The sequence below is a fragment of the Pteropus alecto genome, unplaced genomic scaffold (assembly GCF_000325575.1).
Source record: "Pteropus alecto unplaced genomic scaffold, ASM32557v1 scaffold388, whole genome shotgun sequence".
In the NCBI taxonomy this organism is placed as follows: Eukaryota; Metazoa; Chordata; class Mammalia; order Chiroptera; family Pteropodidae; genus Pteropus; species Pteropus alecto.
Genome location: NW_006441398.1, coordinates 783,372 through 798,153, shown reverse-complemented (window position 1 = coordinate 798,153; position 14,782 = coordinate 783,372). Strand labels below are relative to the sequence as shown.

Genomic DNA, 14,782 nt, shown 5'->3' with positions numbered 1-14,782 from the left:
CCGTGGCTTTCACGATGCTGATCTGTTCCCTCTGCCTTTGGCTTTCTTCAGTTGCTTCTTTTCTCCATCCTTCTCCATTTACCTGCCTTTTCCGCTGCTTGTATTAGCTCCCACACTCCTCAGGGGAGCTCATTCAGCTTTTTTGCACCAACTGTCACTTATATACTCAGGACTTCTGAATCTGATTTATGTCTTATCCACTTACTTCCTACTTATGCAGATTTCCAGTGTAATATTCGTCAGTTGATTTTGCAGCCTCCAAATCAGGAAAGCTTTTTCTAAAGTTTCCAAAACAAAACTGAAGCTCAGTATTACCGTCACTAGGTTTCAGGCCACTTACTTAACTTCACATCTCTATTCGTTCATCTGTTGATGGATATTTAGATTGTTTCCATGTCGTGGCTATTGTGAATAATGCTGCAACAAACATGGGAGCACAGGCATCTCCTCAAGATCCAGATTTTCTTTCCTTTGAACATAAACCCAGAAGTGGGATTACTGGGTCTTATGGTAGTTCTATTTTTAATTATTGGAGGAATCTCCATACTGTTTGCCATAGTGGCTGGACCAATTTACATTCCCACCAACAGTGCACAACTGTTCCTTTTTCTCTACAATCTTGCCAACACTTGTTAGCTCTTCTTGTCTTTTTTATAATAGTAAAGGCTCATAGTCTTAACCTCCGATGGCTAAAGACAACATTGAATAAAGCTGATTAAAACAATGCTATTTCATCTTCCTTTGCTTGTTTGCTTGTTTATTTATTTATTTGTTTGTTTGTTTGTTTTTAGGCGAGGCAACCCTTAGTTGATCTCACAGATTGCAAGGACGTTGTCAGCTTACAATCCTTTATTTTTTTTTTTATTTTTTATGCCTACAGCACCTGGTCTTCCTAGGTGGTCTCCCATCCAAGTACTAATCAGGCCTGACCCTGCTTAGCTTCTGAGATCAGAAGGGATTGGGCTTGTTCAGGGCAGCATGGCCGTAGACTGCATTTTTAATAACTATAGAAGTTATGCACATTGAAAGAAAGCATACATTTCTGAAATGCAAAAAATAAAAATATCTTCACTAATCTCTCACGGAGAGCTCACCAATATTAGTGATTTGTAATGAATCCTCTCAAACCTTTATCTATAAATATATGCTGCTGTTAATTTTGAAAGTTAGAGCATATTGTATACACTGTTCTGTTACCTGCTTTATTTACTTGATAAGATTTATGAGCTATCTTGTGACTTTAATGCATTTATTTTACAACTCAAGCAGATGCTGGATCTCTGGAACCTGTGAATGTTATTTTTATGGCAAAAGGGACTTTGCAGATGTGATTAAATTAAGGATTTTGAGATTAGCTTGGATTACGCAAGTGGATTCAATGTAACCAGAGAGGTCTTTCGAAGAAGGAGGCAGGAGATCAGAAACAGAAAGCAATGTGATGATGGAACAGGAGAGAGATTTGAAAGTGAGATTTGACTACATACTCACTAGAACAGCTGCCATCAAAAAGACAGGCAGTACCGAAGGCTGTTGAGGCTGGGGAGTGACATGCCCACCGTTGGTGGAAAACAATCTGATAGTTTCTTATAAAGTTAAATATATGCTCACTCGATGATCCAGCAATTCCACTCCTGGGTATTTACCCAGGATAAATGAAAACACATGTCCACACAAAGGATTGTACGTGAATGTTCATAGCAGCTTTATTCATAATAGGCTAACACTGGCAACAAGCTGAATGTCTATCAACAGGTGAGAGGTCAAACTGTGGTCCATCCATACAATGGAATATAATAAAAAGGAACAGAAACTCATAAACAAACCAACATACATGAACCTCAAAAGCAGTATGTTGGATGAAAGAAGCCAGAAACAAAAGAGAGCGTATTGTATGAGTCTGTTTCTATAAAATTATAGAACAGGTGAATTTAATCTACGGTGACAGAAAACAGATCGGTAGTTGTCTGGGGTCAGGGATGGGGATGTTGACTGCAAGGGACATGAGGGAAATTTTGGAATGATGGAAATATTCTGAATCTTGATGGCAGTGGTGGTTACATGCTGTCTTCATTAGTTAAAACTCATCGCACTGTGCACTTCAGATGGGTGCATTGTGTCATAGGTAATGAATACCTCAGTAAAGTTGATTGTGATGTGTTGTGTTATCTAGCATCTCTACTTGATCTAGTGGCAGGCTTTTCTCCATGTCCCGTCCCACCACCAGATTCCATCAGGAAGTCATTAGGTCTTTTGCTAGCCTGGCATTTTTTGAGGACCCGCCCTGTGCTGGACACTATTTAAAGTGCTTACTTCTTTCATAATCATTTCATCAAGATGATTAGCTCATTCGAGATTCTTAACTTATTTTATAGGGAAAAAACTGAGATTCAGATGAAGTCATTGTTATGGGGTGAATTGTGTCTCCCCCTGTCTTAGTCCGTTCGGTCTTGTAACAGTGTTCTTATAAAAGAGACCCTAGAGAGCTCCCTTGTCACTTCTGCTATGAGAGGACACAGCAAGAAGACTCTATCTATGAATAAGGAAGTATTCTGTTACCATAGACTGGGTGGCTTGTAAACAACAGACATTTATATCTCACAATTCTGGAGGCTGGAAATCCAAGATCAAGGTACTGGCAGATTTGGTATCTGGTGAGGACTCACTTTTTTGTTCATAGACAGTCTTCTAGCTGTGTCCTCACATAGCAGAAGTGACAAGGGAGCTCTCTAGGGTCTCTTTTATAAGAACACTAATCCTATTCATGAGGGCTCCAACCTCAGACCCACTCACCTCCCAAAGGCCCCACCTCCTAATGCCATCACTTTAGGGGTTAGAATGCCAACATATGAATTTTGGGGAGATATAAACATTCAGTTGGTAGCATCCCTAAATATAAGGCTTATACTGAAGTCCTAAGTCCCTGTATCTCAGAATGTGACCTTATTTGGAAAGAGGGTCATTGCAGATGTAAATACAGATGACCCTTGAACAATGAGGTGAGTAGGGGCGCCGACCACTTGTGAGTCAAAAATTCATATATAACTTAAGTCAGCCCTCTGCCTACGCAGGTTCCCAACCTTGGATCAAAAATACAATTGACCCTTGAACTATGCAGCTCTGAATTGTATGGACCCACTTATACGTGGATTAAAAGCGGGCCTGCACGGTTCAAACCTGTGTTGTCCAAGGGTCAGTTGTAGTTAAAATGAGGTCATTAGGGTGGGCTCTAATCCAATATGACCAGTGTCCTTATAAAAAGGAGAGATCTGGACCCAGCCACACAAGTGAGGAGACTGCCCTGTGACAGTGATAGCCAATATGCCTGTGCTCAGACTTCAGCCTGTACTCTCCGTCTGCCAGCCAAGGAGAGAGGCCTGGAGCAGAGCCTCCCCTCAGAGCCCTCGGAAGGAGCCAAACCCGCTGACGTCTGGGTTTTGAACTTCTAGTGTCCAGCACCATGGGCGAATGCATTCTTATCGTTTAAGCCACCCAGTTTGCAGTACTTCGTTTTGGTTTCCCCGGCACACTGAAACAGTGACTTAGAAATCATGGAAGTAGAAAGTGGCAAAGCCGAAGTCTGAGCACAGGCCTATTGCGTATCCGAGTTGAATAATTTCACTGTGTTCTTTCTTGGTTTCAATGATTGGCTCACACAGATGAGGAATGAAGATATTCTATCTCGTATTTGTGTCTCCTGTTTTCCTTTCTCCTGATTGCCTGTCCCTCACTGTTACCATGTAATTGGACTTTGCTCAAGATAGAAAGCAGCTATTCTCTCACCTGGATGGATGGCAAAGGGTTTCGCTGTGCCCATGGTGGATGGTGTCGCATTTCCCAGCAGCGCCCTGTGTGTGCAGCATCAGCTGCTGGGCTCAGAGAGAGATCTCCGCCACACTGGAGGGCATGGGAATTTCAGCCAGCTGTCTGTCCTTTGGGGCAAGAAACAGGATCAGGAAAAACAGAAGCAGTGTAGTATTGGCCCTCCTCTCTCGGGAGAGCTGGCTCAAAAACAGATGTCGCTAAGGATGAAAATGCGTAGGTGGGACAGTCTTTAAAAGTTCCTGGTGACTCCTGGGAGAATTTATTGTTTCCTTGAGTAGCCAGAAGGGAGAAAATCAGGCCAAATTGACTGTTGAGAAAAATGGCCAGGATCGTGGGGATTCATTGGCCATGCAGCCCCACCCTCCCTCATCTCCATCCTGCTCTGTGCCCTGGGAGGCTGACCTGTAAGGATGATATCACTGGGCTCTCTTGTCTCCTGATGTATTAGTCAGGGTTCTCCAGAGAGACAGAACCAATGGGATGTGCATTTATAGAAAGAGATTTATTGTAAGGAATTAGCTCATGAGATTATGGAGGCTGACAAGGCCAGAATTTCTAAGGTGGGCTGAGAAACTAGAGATCCAGGAACGCTGATGGTATAGTTCCAGTCTGAAGGCTGGCAGGAGAGGCCGGGAAGAGTCACTGCTTCAGTGTGAGTCCAAAAGCAGGGAGAACCGATATTCCAGTTTAAGTCCAAAAGCCTCTCCTGGAGCAAATCTCTCTGGCTTGGAGATGTCAATCTTTTGTTCTAGTCCTGCCGTCAACTAATTGGGTGAGGCCCACCACATTACAGAGGACCACCTGCCCAAAGCCCACTGATTTAAAGGTTAATCCTATCTGAAAACACCCTCACAGACACACCCAGAATAATATTTAACTGAATATCTGGGCACCCCATGTGGCCCAGTCAAGCTGACACAGAAAACTAACCGTCGCCTCTGGCTTCCAACTAGTTCAGCCAGTGGGGAATTTATTTCTCGGCTTCCTTTATTCCAGATTGCCACGGATTGGGTGCATCTGTCTTATGAAGGCCACAGCTCTTTCGCGCTGTTCCCCACATGGCGCCCTCTCTGTCTGCAGTGTCTGGGAACTGCTCCCCATCTTTGCCCCTTTGGGTCTGGGTGGAAAAGCTCCCTCTGACCCTGCTCTTGTAAGTATATTTTATTAAATGCTTCTCGAATTACCCAGTTTGAACATCCCTCTATTTTCTGAATGAACCCTGGTGGGTAATAATGATAATAATAATAATAATAATAATAACAACAACTAATACTTACATAGCATATACTATGTATCAGGCACTGTTCTTAGTACTTTGTACATGTGAACTCTCCAAAAACCTTGTAATGAAAATATTATCATTATTATCCCCATCCTGTGGATGAGAAAGTTGAGGTACAGAGAGGTTAAGTGACTTCCTCAAAGTCACAGAGCTACTAAGTACCAGAGCAAGAAATCTAGCGCAGGCCACATCTGGCACCAGGGCCTTAACCGTTCACTATCGCCCTGTTTTTTTCCAAGAAGTGATTATGACGATGATGATGACGATGACGATGATGACGACGACAATGATGATGATAGCAGAATCGCACATAGAGTGCATATGTGCTTCGGCTTGCCCCATGTTCTCAGTCTGTACTTTTGACTTAATCTTTACCTTAGCTTTTTCTTGTAGGTGCTCTTGTTACCTGCACAGTTTATAGTGAAGGCCATGGAAGGTCAGAGGGGACAAATAGTCTGCACATTGTCACAAGGCAGAATGAAGATTTCAAGTCTGTGTCTGGAGAACGCGGCAAAGATAGGGATCCAGGGAGGAGTGAATAATTGGGGCCAATTGATCAATCTATCCACGGTCACCAACTCTTGCAAAAGACACAAGAGTTTAAAAGGTTGACTCAGGATGGTCTCGTTTGCATAAGAGAAAAAACAGAACTTTTGGACATTTTCAAAGGATTTTTAAGGAAACCAGGATGGCTATTTATGTTCATCATGAGGTGACTCATACAAGTCATGTGATTTCAAAAACAGGAAAATTCTATGGCTTCTGACATAGCAGTAATAACATCTTATATTGCATAGCATTTTAGAATGCGCAATGCACTTTAATATCAGGTGTCTCGTATTTTACCCAAAACAGCTCTCCTAGTTTTGTACGGGAGTTGATAGAGGCTTAAGTGACTTGCCCAAGGTCACACAGTTTACCAGTGGCAAAGCCTGGCATTAAGAAAAGCATTTGATATGTAGCAGATGCTGAAAAATTTTCAAATACCAGCGGCCAAATACCAGAGGTCAAAGTCACCTAGTGAACAGTTTTTGTAAAGTTTTATTGGCACACAGCTACACCCATTTATTACACCTTGTCTGTGATGCTTTGACAGGGCCAGAATTGAGTGGATGTCATAGAGATCATATGACCTGAAAGGCCTAAGATATTTATTATCTAGCCCCTTACAGAAAAAGTGTGCCGTTCTTTGACATACACCATCTCACTTTTCAATTTAATATTTTAATCCGTACAATACTCACATGGTTCAAAAGCCCTTAAATGTAAAAAAAAATAAGCAAGAAAAACCCCCTCCATCCTTGTCCCTTAGGCAGAGTCCCCACCCCCACAGTGCACCCCTGTGGTTAGTTCTTATGCATCTTTCCGGTGATGGTTTTAGTACAAGGTAGAAGCAAATAATTTTTTTCCCCTTTTCAACACGATCTCTTTTGAGTCTTACAAAACCCCCAGGAGCAGGTCCGTTTGCTCGTCCAGGCCACTGGACCCCCCAGGGCTCAGGTCCCTTATTTTCTTTCACTTCCCAGGCCAGGGGCTCCTCTAGCTGCTCGACTGGGAGTCCACTCATCCACAGAGAAGCCCCCTTCACCCCTCCATTCCTATTGCAGCCCAACCCCCATCTTTTTAAAAAATTGGAACATACACAAAACAGAGTGAAGAATACAATGAAAACTACCATGGACCCTCCTGTACTTACTCCCAGGCTTCCTGAGTTAGCAACATTCTGCTCCTTGTGTTTATCTTTCCCTCCCTTTTTTGTTGGAGTTTTTTTTTTTTCCCCCTCTAACTAGGGGGTGAAATTCACATTATATAAAATTAACCCTCCCCCCTTTTTAAAAGCACATTCACAATGTTGTGCAACCCTCACCTCTCCCTAGTTCCAGAACATTTTATCACCCCAGAGGAGACTCTGGCCCCACGAGCGGTCACTCCCCATCCCCCTCCCCCAGCCCCTGACAACTGCCAGTCTGCTTTTTGTCTCTGTGGATTTGCCTGTTCTGGACATTTCATATCAATGGAATCATACGCTATGTGGCCTTTTGCCTCTGGTTTCTTTCACTCAGCATAAGTTTTCAAGGTTCATTCATGTTGTAGCGTGTGTCAGTGCTTCATTATTTTCTGTCTAGATAATATTTCATTATATGGATGGACCACGTTTTATTTGTCCTTCCTTCTGTTGATGGATGTTTTGGTTGTTTCCTGGAAACATCATATCACCTCACCCATAAATACTTCGATACGCATCTCTAACAGATAAGGACTTAAAAAAACATAATCCACATACTACCAGCAGACCTTATGAAAGTAACACTAATTCCTTAAGATCCTCTAACGCCCCGTCCAAGTTTGATTCGCCCTGTCTAAACAATGCCACTTTCTTATTTATCGTAGTGATTGTTTTGCAATATATACAAATTATGTTGTATACTTAAAACTAATATGCTATTTATCCATTATATCTCAATAAAAAAAAAATGAAGCTTTCCCCAATGAGGTGGACTCCTCTCGCTTTATTTCCACCTTGGAAAAAATATGGGGACTCCCTGTGCCCTAGATGCCTCTTATAGGAAAAAAATAACCCTCATCTTTAAAAGGAGCCCCTCTGACAAAAAGAGAGGGGTCACTCTAGTTTTTGGATCCTAAGCCTATCCCTGTGGCAAACAAACGTAAGTGCAATCGATGATCTTTTTGCACTGAGAGACTCAAATTTTCTTTTCCCTGCCTTTCTGCTCAAATACTACAACCCTTCCGCCTTCAGGAAGAGGATGAGGGGAAGCTGTTTGGAGAATGAATAGAAAAGGCTCTGGGAGGGGGTTAGCAGCTGTCCTCTAATGATCGTTGTTTCTTTCTTTCTTTTCTTTTCTTTTTTTTTGTCAGAGCATCAATAATTTAGGTTGCGATCTGACCGAGGGGAGGTGTTTGTTTAAATGACGAGCACGATTGCATTTCCCCGCTGCCTCACGCCTGTTCCACACGCCCCTCCGCAGACCCCCAAGGTGGAGGAGGGAGAGCCCACGTGTTACCACTTTTCCTCCGCTCCTGAAGAGAAGCCAGTCTGAAAGGAGGTGAAGTGGGGGAATAACCACATCCTTTCCGAGTCCTGCCCCATGCTGGGAGGTCGTGGGGCCGTGTTAAGGGGCATAGAGAAGAGAGGGAGAAATGGATGGGTCCCGGAGCGATGGGGGGTCATGCCCTTGGCTGGATACGTCTCCTCGTGCCGGGTCCCCGAGCAGCACGTCGCTGGAGGTGACCAGGAGCTTTTGAGCCGACAGTCCTCCCTTCCGTCCTCCCAGCATCAGGGAAACCTCTCCCCTCCCCCCGCAGCTGGCACAGCAGCCCCGCTTGACGCCTGCCTTTGTGGGGAGCTCTCAGCTCAGCACGGCTGCGGCTGGCATCCCCCCCTTCTCTATCTTCTCTCGGGGCCCCCTTTTCATTCGCACTGGTTAGGCAATGGATGCGTGGGATTCAGCCTGCTTGGCCCCCTGGGTGCTGACAAAGTGGGATCCTCGGGACAGCCGGAGGACCCACTGCGCTGCGCACTAGCCACACCGCCCGAGCCCATGTGATACAGGTGAGTGAGTGGGGCTTCCAGAGGTGGGATGCTCGGGCAAGGGTCCTGCAAGGGGTTAAATCTCTATTTTCTTACTGTAACATTACCATCATGGGCAAATATAGGAACGCATGATCTCCCCCACCCCATCCCCTTCCCATGAATGGCTTTTCTTTAAGGGGGTGGACAGTTTATTTCTAGATTTCACTTGTTTCTGTCTTAAAAACCGTGTCCTCTTTCTGAACAGTTTCTCTCGGAGGTGGGGGGAGGGGAGGGGCAGACCCCTGACTTCCAGGTTATGCTTCTTTCTTAAAATTCCGTTTTCTCTCAGCTGTCCACAGCTCCCTGTAGACTTGATGTTTCCGCCACCTGCCCTGGACAGGTGACCTTTCCCCAGCGATTGTAGTGTCCGACCTAAGTCAGATTTTACTTTTTCATGTCCTCCCCACTCCTTTGCTCAAGTCTACGGTGGTCTCTTTCTGCTTTGAGACCCAGGCAGGCTGGACAAGCAAGTGACAGGGCTTGGAAGCACTCCCGCCTCCCCCTCCTTCACCGCCTCAAGCTTAGGGGGTCCCTGAAACAAAAGTTCCCAACGCCGGCCCCGAGTGGCTGGGCCTTGTTTGCTGTGCTCAACGCAGCGTGAATGCGTTGGAACATGCGAGATGGCAGATGGGTTTAGGCTGTTGAGAAGAATGACATCGTCTTAGGAAACCACCTGCTCCGTTTAATATTTCATATTCTCCCTTCCCTTGCGTCCCATGCAAAGCAGCGACAGGGCTTGACACCTCTCTAGACGGCCCTCTCCCTTTGCTTTTATTTTGGACAGAGTTGACTGTCTCCAGGTGGCTTTTGTTTTTCAAGAGTGAGAAAGACTGGCGGCAGATCCCTCTCTCCTCCCTCTGGCTCGGCTGCCAACAGCTTCCCAGGGCACGTGCTGTGGGTCCCAGGGGGGATGAGGGGGGGAAGCGCCTGCAGCCTGGACTCCCCTGCCCTCTCTAGGGACCCTCCTTTGGGGAGTCCTGAGAGATGGAGCTGAGAGAAGGAACCAGAGCAGAATGTAAACGGACCACGCAGTGCTATCTCTACTGTGGCTCACACCCCTCCTTAGCTGGAGGGAAGCTTCAGTGGGATGGAGGGTCTCCACTACGTGTCCCGCTGGGTCCAAGTGTTCTGTTCAAAGTCCCAGTGATTTCAGGACTGTCATTTCCCACATGGTCTTTCTCAGGGACAGTCTCAGGTCCTTTGTGGGGTGGGGTGGGGTGGTTGTCTCTGTCTGTGGCTTATGCTGGCTCCTCGCCGCTGTTGTCCTTCCAACACCCCAAACCCAGGCTGCAGGACAACTGCCAACTCCAGATGTCTTAGTAGCTAAGTTTATCGCCCCATAGATATTCTGTTTTCTTTAAGACAGGAATTTGCATAAAGATGTCACTCTAGGGGCAAATGCCATTTTCTCTCTAGTTAAGGTGGGTTGTAGTCAATGCTGTTCCCTCACCCCCAAAAGTAAGCAGAAAAGTCAAGACCGGGATTTAGGGGGCAAAGGGAGGATTTGACATTGAACAAATTACTGGACAAATGATCTACAAAGCAATGCCACGTGCAGCTCTGGGACATCACCACTGGGTTTTCCTTATTTATTTTATTTTTTGAAATGTTAGCTTACAGGACCAGAAGGCACTTAGTGGTAGAGGGCAAGTGAGGGAGATGCTATTCCAGGATCCTTCAACTCTGCTGTCTTCATAGTGACAGACTGGCGAGGGCTCTTGGCAACCTCCTATCCCCTCAGGCAAGGCCAAGCCTGTCTGATGGAGGAGAAAGGCCGAGTTAGCCAAGTGGGCGGGGCCACTCATCAGAATCCCCAGAACATCCTCTGAGAAGCCCTGGGCGTGTCACTCAGGCACAGTGTTCTCCACTGACAACCAGGCTAACCTCGGCTCCCCTGTGGTAGGGTTCCTGGGAGGCCTGGCCAGGTGATGTGCAATGCTGGGTGCATAGTAGGTGCTCACTAAATCCTAGCTATTTAAAAAAAAAAATAAGCAAAATTTTTCAATTCTTTGACTTTTTAAATTCATTTCTATTTCTTCTTAAAAAAAACTTACACTATTAAAAATGTCACTGGAGGAGCATTTGAGATCTTGCTCTCCTGCATATGTTAGTTTGACTCGAATAAACACGTAAAAATTAAAAAAAGTTTTACTAGGTACAATTACACTGAGTTTTAAAAGAAAGGGAAAAGACATTAGACCTTTGGTATACTGGCTATTTTTAAATTACTCTCCAGAGCGAGTGCGTGTGTCCAATTTCTCTTTTTTATTGTAAAATACACAATGTAAAGTTCACTATTTTAACCATTTTAAAGTGAACAATTCAGTGGTACTTAGCACATTCACAATGCTGTGCAACCATCACTTCTACCGAGTTCCAGGATATTTCATCACCCCAAAAGGAGACCCGTCCCCATGAGTAGTAGCTCCCCTCCCCCAGCCCCTGGCAACCACCAATCTGCTTTCTGTCCTTATGAATTCCCCTATTCTCTGTATTTCATACCCATGGAACCATATGGTGGGTGGCCTTTGTGTCTGACTTCTTTTACTTTTGATTTCTTCTGTAGATCACATTTCCTTCCTTCCCTTCTTCCACGTGTCCCACCCACTCCTTCCCTAGATCATGCAGGTTAGATGTGAATAACAGAGCCATATTACAGATGTAATTCACACGTTCATTTTTTTTTTTTTTTTAAGCCTACAGTACCCGGTCTTCCTAGGTGGTCTCCCATCCAAGTACTAACCCTGCTTAGCTTCCGAGATCGGATGAGATCGGGCGTGTTCAGGGTGGCATGTCTGTAGACTGACACGTTAATTCTTAGTGACCAAGAACAAAGTGCAGGGATTCGCGGTTGCCAAACATTTCTCAGGACTGGATGCCAGGGCTACTCTTCTCATTGCTGTACATCATTTCTTTCCAGCAAAAGCCATTGCTAAAATTTCTTTCCGCCCTCAGGGGAGGCAGTTTCTATACCATTTCTTGAGAGTTTTCAGATCCCAAGATGCCTGATAATCGAATCATGGTGGCACACAGTGGGTACTCAGTAAGTATTTGTTGGCCGAACAAAGCACACCAGCACTGATCATTACGATCATAATGGCTTAATGTCTTGATATGTTAAAATGTTGATAACACACATAGCCACTGACTGGCTGCCGAAGGGGCAGAATGAGTGAGGGAGGTAGTGAAACTCCTACTGGTGCTAAATACTGAGAAGTCAAAAATATGTATAGAGGGGGAAAAAAATTCAAAGATGCAGCATGTAGGCAAAACCACTTACCCACTCTTGCTGAAGACATTGAAGAGAGCAGATGTGTAACAGTTTCATTTAAGGGAGAAATATTAGAGGCACACTCCCCCTGAGAAAAGTTTAATTTTTCCCCAGCCCTCTATTCTTTCTCCTTTAACCTTTGAGTGCTGAGGGAACCAAGCCAGCCGAAGAGAGAAAAGAGCATGGTAAGTGGTGCCGAGCGTCTGGAACGTTGGTCTGGCTGCCATATTGCCCAGCGTGGACAAGAAGAATCATTGATCTATCCTTTAACAAGTACTTATGTGTCTTTCCTGCTGGCCAGGCACCATACCAGGCTTGGAGAGTTCCACAGAGAATGGAATCATAAGTATTTACAGCCATACAATAGTGAATGTGCATTAGGGCTTACCATGTGCAGGACACTGTTCCAAGCACTTTCCATAGAATTAAATTATTTCATCCTCACAGTAACTCTATGAAGTACGTGCTCTTATCATCCTCATTTTACAGATGAGGAAACTGCGGCCCAGAGAGGTGAAGTGACTTGCCCAAGGTCACACAGAGGGAGGTGGCAGATCCAGGATCTGAGCCCAAGCAGGTGGACAACAAAGCTGGGGGCATTTCTCCACTAATGCCCATCAGTTGGTTGAGGGATCTTCTAAGGGTATTAATTCTCTAGTCTGTCCCTTGCTCCTATAGCCAGAGTGAGTCTAATGAAGGGAGTGGCAGGTGTTGGAGGCAGGGAGCCGTGGGCACGTGTTTGCAGGAGAGAGGTGTAGGCACTGGCAAAATTCTCTTGGCAGCTTCATAGCAAAAGCGTCTTTCGAGCTGGATTTTAGGATAAGGAGATGGAAGGGCATTCAGGATGGAGGCAAAGAGGTGTGAAGTAGGGGTTGTGTTCAGGATGTGGAGTGGGGATTGGGAGTCCTTTGTGGTTGGCCACTGGGCGATAGTCTAATGAATCAGAGGCAGAAGAGACTGAGGGAAGGATGAACTTGGAGGAGAGGTTATGGTCTGTCTGGTTGGGGCCAATAAGGGCCTGAACCAGGGCAAGTGGGAGAGGAAGTACTAGGTAGGATCAGCGGCTCTGATGATGAGTTGAATGTAGGGTGAAGGAGGGAGAGAGTGAGCTCCACAATGGTTGAAGAGATCAATACTATTGAATTTTGTTTGTTTGTTTTTGAAAATTGACCACCTGAGGGCGCACGTGAACACCTCTGTCAGGTCACATCCCTACTCTGCTTAGAACCTTCCATGGCTCCCACTTCATTCAAAGCAAAAGCCACAGTCCTCCCTGAGGCCCACAAGGCCCTGCACCATCTGTCCCCATCACCTCCCTGCCATCACTTCTTCCTGTTCGACCCCTCATTCACTCACTCCGTCCACACAGGCCTCTCTGTTCTTTGAACGCGTTCCTGCCCCAGGGCCTTTGCATGGGCTCTTCGCTCTGCCTGGGCCGCTTGACACCTTCGTGGCTCCTCCCCGACCTCTTTCAGGTCTTTACACCGATGTTTCTTTTTCACTCGGGCTTTTTCTGGCCACCTTCTCTAAATGACAGTCCACTTCCTCTTCTCTCCTCCCCTTTCCTGTTTTCTTTTTTTCATATGACATTCTGCATATTTTAAGTTTACCTTGTTTCTCATCCATCTCCCCTACTAGATGTCAGCTCTATGAGGGCAGGGACCTTTGTCCTGGTCTAAAAATTCTCTAAAACAATGCCTGGCACACAGTAGGTACTCAGTAAATATTGCTGGATGGATGAATGAATGAATGAGCGACGGGGAGGATAATGGAGCCATGAACTGGATTTGGGAGAAGGAATTTAGTTTGAGATTCAGTGGCTCCCGCAGAGTCTGCCCAAACAGTGTACTCCCTGCTCCTGTCCTTCCTGAGTCCCAGTCAGTGTCCTGAGGCCACTCGTGGAAACCATCCAGCGACCCCAGGCCATCTGTTTATCCTGGTGGGAGGGAGCGTGTGTTTCTCCTTGAGCTGTGATTGGCCAAGAAGGAAGAAAGCAGGTGAAAACGCAAGACCAGCTGTGACACGGTTTCTTCTCACCAGGGGATGGATCTTTGCAGCCGCACTCAGGGCTGGACCATGCTGGCGTGCCGGTCTCGGCCTGGTGTTCAGCCTTTGCCATCTGCCTGCCATTTTATTTAGCTCTGTTCTCATGGACATGGGACAGTTCTAGAGATTTGCCCTAAGCTATGAGAGCTCATGCTGGCCCTGTCTTTATTTTTCATTTCACCTTGCTCTTAACTTCTCTATGCAAAGGTGGGGGTGTGGGGTGAGTCCACACTGTCTGAGATGGGGTGACTTTCGAGCTGTGGTCTCAATCTGCATGACAAGCCTTGCATGCATCTGGATCGACTTCTTGGAGCCCTCGGTAAGTGGGTGTTGGATGCGGTAAGGCAAGAAGGCTGCCGCACAGGGCCTCCTGTGAATATTTAAGTACCTTCGAGAAGATGGGTGGATGCTTCTGGATCACCTGTTGAGAGGTTTTTTAAAAACTTGTTTTTATTTTGGTAAAATATACAGATTTGTCCTTTTGACCATTTGTCAGCAGTATCAAGTACATTCATATGGTGCAGCCCTCACCACCCTCCATCTCCAGAACTCCCTTCATCCTGTAGAACTGAAACTCTGGCCCCATTAAGCATGCACCCTCTATTCTCCCCCTGGCCCGTGGCCCCCACCATTCTACTTTCTGTCTCTACATATCTGACAACCCTATGGACCTCACTTAAGGAGAATCACATAGCATTTGTCCTTTGGTGTCTGGCTTTTTCCACTCAGCATAATGTCTTCGGAGTTCATCTGTGTTGTAGCAGGTGTC

General features: G+C 45.7%; 1 pseudogene; it reads right to left on the bottom strand.

The window, feature by feature from the left end:
• Positions 1-871: 871 nt before the first annotated feature.
• Positions 872-990, bottom strand: LOC112485399 (annotated as a pseudogene).
• Between the last annotated feature and the right edge of the window lie 13,792 nt (positions 991-14,782).